The 12052-nt window shown below is 36.0% G+C and overlaps 3 pseudogenes; 2 read left to right on the forward strand and 1 right to left on the reverse strand.

Moving 5' to 3' along the window:
* The window catches only part of LOC125873880 (TMV resistance protein N-like), an 11616-nt pseudogene extending 10108 nt beyond the window's left edge, over positions 1–1508 (forward strand).
* Positions 1509–6944: 5436 nt separating this feature from the next.
* LOC125873881 (uncharacterized) lies at positions 6945–7989 on the reverse strand (annotated as a pseudogene).
* LOC125873882 (uncharacterized) lies at positions 7988–9308 on the forward strand (annotated as a pseudogene).
* Positions 9309–12052: the final 2744 nt, after the last annotated feature.

A 12052-nucleotide genomic window follows, 5' to 3' on the forward strand; every position in this document is an offset into this window, starting at 1 on the left:
GCTCCATTGAGTGTCTGTCCAACAACCTGCGGTAGATTTTCTGGAAGCAATTTCTCTATTTGTTGTGAATAGGAGATTTTGTCGTGTCTACGATGGTTAGATTTGAGCTTCTCTAGAAGACTGATGCAAACACCAAATTTCACGGGGATGCCAAATTTGGAGTGTTTGAATCTGGAGAAATGTAGTAGTCTTAAAGCGGTTCACTCTTCCCTGGGTGATTGCAAAAAACTATTTAAGTTAAATTTGTATCGTTGTGAAAGCCTACATAATTTTCCATGTGTTAATGTGAAGTCTCTTGAACATCTGAATCTAGAGGGTTGCCAAATGTGGAGATATTTCCAGAATTCATTGGAAATATGAAGTCAGAGTTAGAGATAAAGCTAAAAGGCATTGGGATAAGTGAAATACCATCATATGTTATTCATCGCCAAGCTCATCTTACAAAGCTAGATTTGTAAGTCACGGAAAAACTTGAAGTAGCATAGGCATGTTGAAAGGTTTGGTGAAGCTAGATGTGTCGTGGTGACCAAAACTAAATAACTTGCCGGAATGCATGTTTATTTGTTTCAACCTGGAGGAGCTTCATGCTAGCTGCACTTGAATTTCACAACCTCCCTCTTCCATCGTCCGATTGAACAAGCTTAAATCCTTGAGTTTTTCAGGACAATGTTTAGAAGATAGAGTGTACTTTGTGTTCCCTCAGGTGAATGAAGGGTTACGCTCATTGGAAATTCTGAATCTCAGTTTCTGCAATTTAATAGATGGAGGACTTCCAGAAGACATTGGATGCTTATCGTCTTTGAAAGAGTTGCATCTCAATGGAAATAATTTTGTGCATTTGCCTGATAGCATAGCCCAACTTGGTGATCTTGAAACCTTGTACTTATCAAATTGCAAGAGGCTACCACAACTGCCAGAATTTTCAAAGCAATTGCCTACAATATTTGCAGATTGGAGCAATGATTTGATTTGTAATTCGTTGTTTCAGAATATCTCATTTGCTTCATGTTCCTTGTCACTAAGAGCGCTTATGAGTTGGGGGATCAACATCCCAGGTTGCTTCCACCATCAGGGAACTAGTACAAGTATAGCAGTCAATTTGCTTAAAAAATTGGTACGTACGTGAGAACTTCTTGGGATTCTCTGTATGTTACTGTGGAAAATTGATTGACATGACAGCTCACTTGATTCCCTTATGTGATGATGGGATGTCGAGTATCACCCAGAAACTTGCCTTATCCAACCATTCAGAATGTAATCCTGATATTTCATTTTTGTTGATACCTCTTTCTGGCTTGTGGGATAAATCTAAGGCAAATGGGAGAACACCAAATGACTATGGGCTTTTTACATTATGTTTCTATGGTGAAATGAAGCATTATGGATTACGTTTGTTGTATAAAGTTGATCCTGAGCTTGACGCGAATTGCTGCTCTTCTAAGAAATATTCTAATATTCTTAGGAGAGTCGTCAGTTTCTTCAGCTGCAAACCAAGGAATTTAGATTAAATAAATATAAGTAATATTCTAATATTTGTGTTGTCTCTAGTTTTTCTTTGCTTGAACCTTTTCTATTCCTTCCTTCTATTAATGTTTTAGTTGAATTATTAAAAATATCAAAGCTTCTTCTAGTAGTGAGCTGAACAAAGATCAATAACGGGCGAGTGATTTGTATGTATGAAAAAGAGGAAAAGTGAGGTAAACCGAAAAGAAAACTGGTCCTTTTTTTCCAACTTGCATCCTATCTTGGTGCTCCGTCTAAATTTATTTTTTATTTTGTTGTATTGTTTCACTGAGTTATCATTCCCAAACTTCTTAACATATCAGACGTAATCTCTAATTTAAATACAAAAATCTCTCTTTCTTATGCACGGAAAAGATGAAACAATTGAAGATGCATAAGTTTTTGGGGAAAAATGTTAAAAGTAAATGACAGAATACTAGTTGTGGTCGTTCCTTTTTGGATTATGAATAGTTTATCAATCTTACAGTCTACAGCCTTGTTGGTAGCATGCAAACTGAGAAGAATAATTTGGTATTTTGAGAATAGAATTGGTGACACTGCCTATGAAGGGAACATATCTCCTCTACCTAAGAAAAAGATTCACGAAAGAACTTGGGTAAGCAATAATTCGTTCTTTTTAAATTTCCTTTTGAAATATATTCAGATTTTCCATTTGCAGATTATAACTTTGTGAAAATGGGTGGATGAAAGAAGCCTAGGGGGACTATTTCCAATGTAGCTCCAATGCTCGAGCTCAAATAGTTTCTCCTGTATTGAAGAAGCGTAGTCTCCATTGACATCTACTGTCAAATGTTACATTGTGAATAGGAATTAGTTGGGGTTATTTCTTTCTATATTTTGTACTCTCATATTTATATAGTGCGTTGCTCATCTTTTTTGTGGATATAGATCAATTGACCGAACCACATTAAATCTCCGTGTCTTTTGGTATATTTATCATTTGTCTTCTTACTCATGGTCTTTCGAGGTTTCTTTTACTAGCTTCCGCATGACACATTCTTGTTTCGTTACTAACAACAAGAAGCTTCAAATGGGAATTTCACAGACACTCTACTGACTTGCAAGCAGACACTAAAGGTTGTTTAGAAAGGAGCTGGCAACAACAATCTATGAATCACAAATATACCACAAATGAATTTTAGGAGATTCATGTACTGATATAGCACAAATACAAACTAAGATAATCGTTAAAATAAAACAACTCAATTGTACAAAAAGAGCTCATAGTCATAGATAGGCGTATTTATGGGTTGGTTATCAGTTGGGTTGTTATCAATTAGGTTCAATTGTTTAGTTATTAACCATAGATGAAAATAAAATCAAAACACAAGATATGGAATCGGAAAGTAAATTAATTAGCAAACAAGCACCGGCCAACTTCACCTGTGATAATGTACTTTTTCCTTTCAAGTTGAATTTTCACCAACATAGGAGAAAATGAAATGAAAATCAGAAGAGCCAACAACTGAATCATGCCCGAAATTGATTCAATGAATCCAACAATATAATTCTTCTATCCCTTCAATTATTATTTGCACCGCCTTTTTTCCATCATACAACTTGTTACTGATGTCGTTTGCATTGGATCTAGACCCACAAGGCTTTAAAACGTGTCACTAGATTAGTATCATGAGGTCATCTAACTTTTATACATAATAACTCTCATGTGTTTTGTCGATGTGCAATTATGATACTAAGCTGGAAAGTGACATAAACCACCTCTTATAATATATATATATATATATATATAAAATCCTACGTTACCTTTTTCAACAAACAATGGTTCGTCCCACTAGTGATATTTTTCGTTTCACCCTAGACCCACCCAACTTTAAAACGTGCCACTAAAGTGTAAGATCTGCTTACTTATCATGTGTTTTTGTCGATGTAGACTTCTTATTCTAAGGAGATGTGTCACAAACACTTTCTCTTATGGACTCAAAGTCCTTGCTGAGGTTTGCCCCACCATTGTGATTTTCCCCACCACTTGAGATTTGCCAAGACCTAGCAAAGATGTTTGCCTCACCTTATCGGAATTTGGCTAAACTCAAGTTAACTTTATCTTGCATCAACACAGTTAACACAAAAGTTACTCTAATACCATCACCCACTAGTGATATTGTTCTATCTCGGCATAGAGCTGCACAACTTTTAAAGGCATCATTAAAGTACAAGGTCTACTTACTTATATATACTTAACATCCCTCATGAGTTTTGCTTATATGTTACTTCTTATCCTAAGTTAGGGTGTAACACATACAACTTCTCTCCTGATTTTCCAAAGAAAATTAAATCATTTTTTACTTTAAAAACCAAGTGTGAGATGAATTCTTTAATACTTTGATCTAATAAGTGATGTAGTAAAAAATAATTTGAACAAGCGATTCAAAATAAAAGAAATATGGCCTTGATAGTTGGTCGATCATACGAACCTTGACTCTATATAAAATACAATAACTTGTCTGCAAAATAGAAGATTTGCGCATTTTGGTCTAGAATTATATTGGACAATAGGCCTCCACCGCTAGAGCCCATCGAAATCAGACTCAATAATTAATTAAAACATAAAGACCCTGCATATTTTTTTTCACAAACATAACAACTACAATTGAAATCAAATAAAAGACCCTGCATACTGTTTTTAACCAACAATAGACTGCATATAATGTAAATAAGAATTCAAATTGCTATTTTGTTTCCAAGGAAACAAAACTTGAACTTTTTCACATTCATTGAAGTTTCTGACCATGGAGTTTCCTCCCCTTCTCCTCCTCTCTCTTCTTCATCTCCCTCTTCATCATCATCATCATCTTCATCTTCTTCTTCTTACTCCTCATCATGTAACACCCCGTAGTCTAGTAGGCCACCTAGGGCTAAGTGAGGGTGGAACAAGTCTAGACTAGAGGGCAAGAGCCAAGGCAAAGGGGCAAGGCCCAAACAAGGGCCAAGGCTGCCCCAACCTGGGCAAGAACTGCCTCATCTTCATGACCACCACCATTGCCAGTGGTGAGGACCATGGCTCATGGAGTGGTCCGTGGAGCTTTGGAAGTAGATCCCTAAAGGCTGCCTAAAGTTGGCACATCACCATGAGCCACTTCATGGTCAGTCCCTAAAGTGCTCGTGGTCATGGCTTAGGCTTGTGGGGGCCAAGTTATTATGTCCTAGCTACTGGACCAGTGACCACGAGCAGGACCACGTCCAGTGGTGTGGACCACAGCTGGTGAGCCCTGTCGTGGTGCCTAGCACCATGCTGCCTAAGTGAGGGCAAATTAGGAAATTCCTTTTTAGTTAGTATTAAGTGGGGTCGTTTTGTATAGACTTTATACACCTATATAAACTATTTTAAGCCATTAACCACCCCTATTAAGTCATTATTTCCAAAACCCCAAAAAATCCCAAAGTTCATCTTCTCAAAACTTCTCTCTGTAGAAAGCTCAAGAAAGAAAAAGAATAAGAAGAGAATCAAGCTAGGTCAAATTCCTCAAATCTTCCAAGATTTGTGAGGGATTTGTATCCAAGGTATGATATTTTATTCATCCATCAATTCTTCCATATATGGAGTCCCCTAGAATTCCCCAAATTGTGAAGATGAATCCCTAATGCAAGTTAGGGTTCCTTCCAATATTGTGGGTTAAGTTGAGTATGATTCCAATTGTGTGGATAATACTTGTTTATGTTGATTTAGTATTGAATCATGATATTAACATGACATTATATGTTTTCCATGGCTTAACCTAGTTTAATTGATGAAATTGGAGTAATGTGGGTTTGTGCCTTAAAGAGGGAAATTGAAGACTTAGAGATGATCTTCTAGAATTGATGATGTCTATAGAAATTATTCAAGAATAAAAGCATGTAGACATGAATTGAATTAGATCATAGTATACATGATGGATCATGACTAGTAAGGCTTGAAGTTGAATCTTTATGATGATTTATGACTAGAATCACTTAATAATTAATCATGTGATTAGAATGCCTTGAAGTCTAGATATGTATGATGATTCTAAGAAGTAAAAGTTTGAGAGTAAGACTTGTAATTATGAATGTTGACTTCTAGGGTTTTGAAGGTAAAGCTAATAAGGTGAATTATGTATGTTAAGGCTTTGAGAGTAAAATCTATATGATAATAGAAGATTAATGGATAGAATTATGGTGGAAAGCCTTTAACTACCTAACCTACCTTATGAATGATAGATTCAATGAAGTGATAGAATCACTTGAGTTATGATAGTATCCATGTCTAATGTAGTAATACTATATGTGTTGATTTGATATGAGCCTTGACCCTTGACAGGGCAAGACATGATATTATGCATGTTTTATTAAAGTTATGTACATGCCTTATGAACACTTTGAGAGTAGAGTGTCTATGATTATGATATGTTGTTGAGATGTGAAAGGACATTCTCACACACACACTTATGTAGGAATATGTTGTGATATGAAATGTTCTCTCAAATAAAATAATTCTAGGTTGAAAGGTTTGCTCACCTTAGAGTTTCTGGTCATGGAGTTTCCTCCCCTTCTCATCCTCTTTCTTCTTATTCTCCTTCTTCATCATCATTATCATCTTCATCTTATTCTTCTCACTCCTCGTCCTGTAACACCCCGTAGTCTAGTAGGCCACCTAGGGCTAAGTGTGGGTGCTACAAGTCTAGACTAGAGGGCAAGAGCCAAGGCAAAGGGGCAAGGCCCAAGCCAAGGGCCAAGGCTGCCCCAACCTTGGCAAGCATTACCTCATCTTCACGAACACCAACACGTCAAGTGGTGAGGACCACGGCTCGTGGTGTGGTCCATGGAGCTTGGGCAGTATCTCCCTAAAGGCTGCCTAAAGTTGGCACATCACCATGAGCCATTTCCTAGTCAGTGTTGAAGACCACGACCCCTGGGAAGGCTCGTGGTCATGCCTTAGACTTGTGGGGGCCAAGTCCTTGTGAGCTACTGGACCATGGACCACGAGAAGGACCACGACCAGTGGTATGGACCACGGCTTGTGAGCCCTATCGTGGTGCCTGGCACCATGCTACCTAAGTGAGGGCAAATTAGGAAATTCCTTTTTAGTTAGTATTAAGTAGGGTCATTTTGTATAGACTTTATACACCTATATAAACTATTTTAAGCCTTTAACCACCCCAATTAAGTCATTATTTCCAAAACCCCAAAAGATCCCAAAGTTCATCTTCCTCCATTCATCCAAGCTTTGTAAGGGATTTGTATCCAAGGTATGATAGCTTATTCATCCATGAATTCTTCCATCTAGGGAGTCCCCTAGAATTCCCCCAATTGTGAAGATAAATCTTCATAATTCATGATAGGGTTCCTTCCAATATTGTGGGTTAAGTTGAGTATGATTCTAATTAAGTGGATAGTACATGTATATGATTGATTTAGTGTTGAATCATGCTATTAAGATGTTATTATATGTTTTCCATGGTTAACCCTAGTTTAATTGATGAAATTTCCTCCTCTTGTTCATCATGATATCCTTCATAATAATGCTGCCAGTAGAGCAAGTTTAATTGCCTACTAAACTGATAATTCTCACATATCATTCCCAAATGCAAGCATTTAAGATTGACACAGAAAAGTCTCCAACACTCAGGACATGCCCTAATCGGATATTCCCTTAGATCATCAACCAGTGTACCCATACAATCCATAAAAGGGCAATGAATAACTATTGGCGAAGCTAGAACTTCTATTAGTCGAATGGCATCTATTACTCGTATAAGGAAATCAACCGACATTATTGAATGGGTATCTGAAATTCCATTGCAATCAGAATCAGGCACTTCTTAGAAATTATCTCATGGATGTCTTTATTAATTTTTTTGCCTATATAATTTTTAATGCATTCTTCACAATAACAATGATTGTAATTGGTGCTCCGCATCATTTTGTTCGGCAGAGGAAACACATTTTTACAAATTTCACAAAAAGTACATGAATATTCCCCCTTTTTAGAAGTACTTTTCTTCAGGTTAAGTGAATTTGGAATAACAAAATACTCAGTTTCTATAGGTTTTTTACCAACACTGTGATTAGAGCTTTTTTCCAAGTTCTTACCTGAATGAAACTGAGCTGAGTAGAAGAGAATTTGTTGCAGCTCGATATCATTATCCCCACTCTCGTAACTATTTTTATTTCGGTGATAGCGATGATAGTGGAATTCAACAAGGTGGGATCAACTTTGATTTCGCCGGAGTGCAAGATTTGCAAATCTGTTGATTCCATTTCAACTTGATTCTGCCGTCAATGGGACCATACATTTCTTTCCCAATATATGCATATATGTTGTATATATATACTATTTTTTTTTCAAGTTCTTGTATTTATTTTACTTTTTAGAGTTTAGAATTAATTTGGATTATACCAAACTAGAAATAAATTAAAGCAATATGCGCAATTTGGTATGATGTGTCGAAAGACGTGTCGGCCAAGTGAAACAGTCAATAAGACCATGCCATGCATTGAAAGTGATACAGCGAGTCTGATCAAATCAAAAACATATGAAAACACGCCTCATGTACACTGATGTGTTTGAACCATTAAAAAATATAAACTAACATTTGATTGGTCTAAACAAATCACCCTATTCACAATACTTCCCACTCAATAGAACTAACATGTTCAAACCAATCAAATTTTAGTTTATATTTTTTAATGGTTCAAACACATCAGTTGTACACGAGGCGTGTTTTCATACGTGTTTGATTTATATCACTTTCAACGCGTCGCATTGTCTTATTAACTATTTCCCTTGGCTAGTACGTCATACCAAATTGCGCATATTGCATTAATTTATTTCAAATTTGGTATAGTCCAAATTAATTCTAAACCCTAAAAAGTAAAATATATACAAGAACTTGAAAAAAAATATATACAACATATATGCATATATTGGGAAAGAAATATAGGGTCCCATTGATGGTAGAATCAAGTTGAAATGGAATGAACAGATTTGCAAATCTTGAACTCTGGCGAAATCGAAGTTGATCCCACGTTGCTAAATTCTGTTGTCACCGCTATCATCGAAAATAAAAACATTAATGAAAGTGGAGATAATGATATCGAGTTGCAACAAATTCTCTTCTATTCAGTTCAGTTTCATTCAGATAAGAACTTGGAATCAAGCTTTAATCATGGTGTTGGGAAAAAACCTGTAGAAATTGAGTATTATGTTATTTCAAATTCACTTAACCAAAATAAAAGTACTTCCAAAAAGGGGGAATCTTCATGTATTTTTTTGTGAAATTCGTAAAAATGTGTTTCCGTTGCCAAACACAATGATGCGGGGCACCAATTGCAATCATCGTTATTGTGAAGAATGCATACAAAATTATATAGGCAAAAAAATTAATAAGAATATCCATGATATGGTTTGTATGAAGTGCCCTGCTTTTGATTGCAATGGAATTTTAGATATAGATTCAATAATGCCGGTTGATTTCCTTATGCGAGTAAGAGATACCATTCAACTAGTGGAAGTCCCGGCTTCACCAATAGTTATCGATTGCCCTTTTATGGATTGTATGGGTACACTGGTTGATGATCTAAGGGAATATCCGATTAGGGCATGTCCCGAGTGTTGGAGACTTTTCTGTGTCAATTGTAAATATTTGCATTTGGGAATGACATGTGAGAATTATCAGTTTAGTAGGCAATTAAATTTTCTCTAATGGAAGCATCATTATGGAGGATATCATGATGAACTAGAGGAGGACGAGGAGGAAGAAGAAGAAGATGAAGATTATGATGATGAAGAAGGAGAAGAAGAAGAAGATGAAGATTATGATGATGAAGAAGGAGAAGAAGAAGAAAGAGGAGGAGAAGGGGAGGAAACTCCATGATCAGAAACTTCAATGAATGTGAAAAAGTTCATGTTTTGTTTCCTTGGAAACAGAATAGCAATATTAATTCTTATTTACATTATATGCAGTCTTTTGTTGGTTAAAAAAATAGTATGCAGGGTCTTTTATTTGATTTCAATTGTAGTTGTTAAGTTAGTGAAAAAACAACATGCAGGGTCTTTATGTTTGAATTAGTTATTTAGTCTGATTTGGATGGGTTCTAGCGGTGGAGGTCTATTATCCAATATAAGTCTAGACCAAAATGCGCAAATCTTCTATTTTGCAGACAAGTTGTTCTATTTTATATAGAGTCCAGGTTCGTATGACCAAGTGTCAGGCTCATATTTCTTTTATTCCGAATCGCTTGTTCAAATTATTTTTTACTACATCATTTATTAGATCAAAGTATTAAAGAATTCATCTAACTCTTGGTTTTTAAAGTAAAAAATGATTTAATTTGCTTTGGAAGATCAGGAGAGAGGTTGTATGTGTTACACCCTAACCTTAGGATAAGAAGTACCATATAAGCAAAACGCAAGAGAGATGTTAAGTATATATAAGTAGACCTTGTACTTTAATGATGCCTTTAAAAGTTGTGCAGGTCTATGCCCAGATAGAACAATATTACTAGTGGGTTAGGCAATTACAGATTGTATTTGAGTAATTTTTGTGTTAACTGTGTCTATGCAAGCTAAAGTTAACCTGAGTTTAGCCAAATTTCGATAAGGTGAGGCACCTTTGCTAGGTCTTGACAAATCTCAAGTGGTGGGGAAAATCACAATGGTGGGGCAAACCTCAGTGAGCACGTTGAGTACATAAGAGAGGGTGTTTGTGACACATCTCCTTAGGATAAGAAGATGTGATTATAGTGTGAAATGAAATTTAAAAAGAGCATATTAGTGCATACCCAAGTTCTTTTGCGAATCTCTTTCTGAGGCAGAGGAAATATATGTTCCCTTCAAAGGAAGTGTCACTGGTTCTTTTCCCAAAGTACCATCTTCCTCTTCTCAGTTTGCACTACCAAAGTAACCCTAAAAGGAGTGACCACAACATCAGATTTAATCCTTAATTAGTGCAAACAGTTTTGAGAGAAAGGAGCTTCTAAGTAAATTTACCACTTAACTATGAAGCACATAAAGAGATAACAAAGGAGAACGAACCTCAACTTCACCTGTCTCATACTCCAGCTTCCTCCACTATCTCACACTGCGCTGCATCTTCAATTGTTGCATCTTTTCCCTGAACTTTGATAGGATGCAAGTTACAAAAAAAAACATTTTTCTTCTTGGTTTGCCTCACTTTTCCTCTTTTTGATACATACAAATTACTAGCCCATTAATGATTTTTGTTCAGATTCATCACTAGAAGAAGACTTAATCAGATTTTTCACTACTCTGGTCTTTTTTTTAGCTATTATTAGAATCAGCTTTGATATGGTTTTAATAATTCAACTACAACATTAATAGGAAAATATAGCAAAAATACAAGCAAAGAAAAAATATAATACAAGCTCGTGACAAAAGAAATTTATTTGTTTTGGAAGAAGACTTTGCAGCTAACAGATGGAGAGAGTTATATAAATAAATAGAGACAACACAAATTAAAGAAATACCTATATTTATTAGCTGAAGAGGCTCGCGACTCTCCAAGAATATTAGAATGGAATGTTTCTGAGATGAGGATCAACTCCCATCAAGCTCAGTATCATCTTTATAAAACAAACGTAATCCATACTTCTTCATTTCTCCGGAGAAACATAACGTAATAAGCTCATAGTCATTTGGCGTCTTCCCATTAGCCGTAGATGTATCCCATAAGCCAACAAAAGGTACCAAGAAAAAATAAATCTTAGGATAACCGTATGAATGGTTGGATAAGAAAAGTGTTTGGATGATACCTGGCATTCCATCATCACATAAGTGAATCAAGTGAGCTGTGATATTAATCAATTCGCCACAGTAACATACAACTAATCCCAAGAAGTTATCATGTACATACCAAATTTTTATTGCTCCAATCTGCAAATATTGTATTTAATTGCTCTGGAAATTTTAGCAGCTGTGTAAGCCTCTTGCAATATGTTAAGTACAAGATTTGAAGAGCACCAAGTTGGGCTATGCTTCCAGGAAAATGTTCAAAATCATTTCCACTGAGATGCAGCTCCTTCAAAGATGATAAGCATCCAATGTCTTGCAGAAGTCCTGCATCTATTATATTGCAAAAATTAAGATTCAAAATTTTCATTGAGCGCAACCCTGCATTCACCTGAGGGAATACAAAGTACTCACCATCTTCTAAACATAGTCCTTCAAAACTCAAGAATATAAGATTGTTCAAGCGGACAATTGAAGATGGAGGTTGTGAAATTTGAGTATCGCTGGCATCAGGTTTCACCAAGTTNAATATAAGATTGTTCAAGCGGACGATTGAAGATGGAGGTTGTGAAATTTGAGTATCACTGGCATCAGGTTTCACCAAGTTCTCTAAATCACCTATCTCTTGTGGCAAGCTTCCAAATTTTGAGCAGAACGAGACATCTAGCTTCACCAAACCTTTCAACATGTCAATGCTGCTTGGAAGAGTTACAAGTTTTTCCATGTCTGACAAATCTAGCTCTCTAAGATGAGCTTGTAAGGCCATAATTAAACCAAAGTTTTGCAGAGAAATTGTTCCTA

Source organism: Solanum stenotomum, chromosome 8 (genome assembly GCF_019186545.1).
Source record: "Solanum stenotomum isolate F172 chromosome 8, ASM1918654v1, whole genome shotgun sequence".
In the NCBI taxonomy this organism is placed as follows: Eukaryota; Viridiplantae; Streptophyta; class Magnoliopsida; order Solanales; family Solanaceae; genus Solanum; species Solanum stenotomum.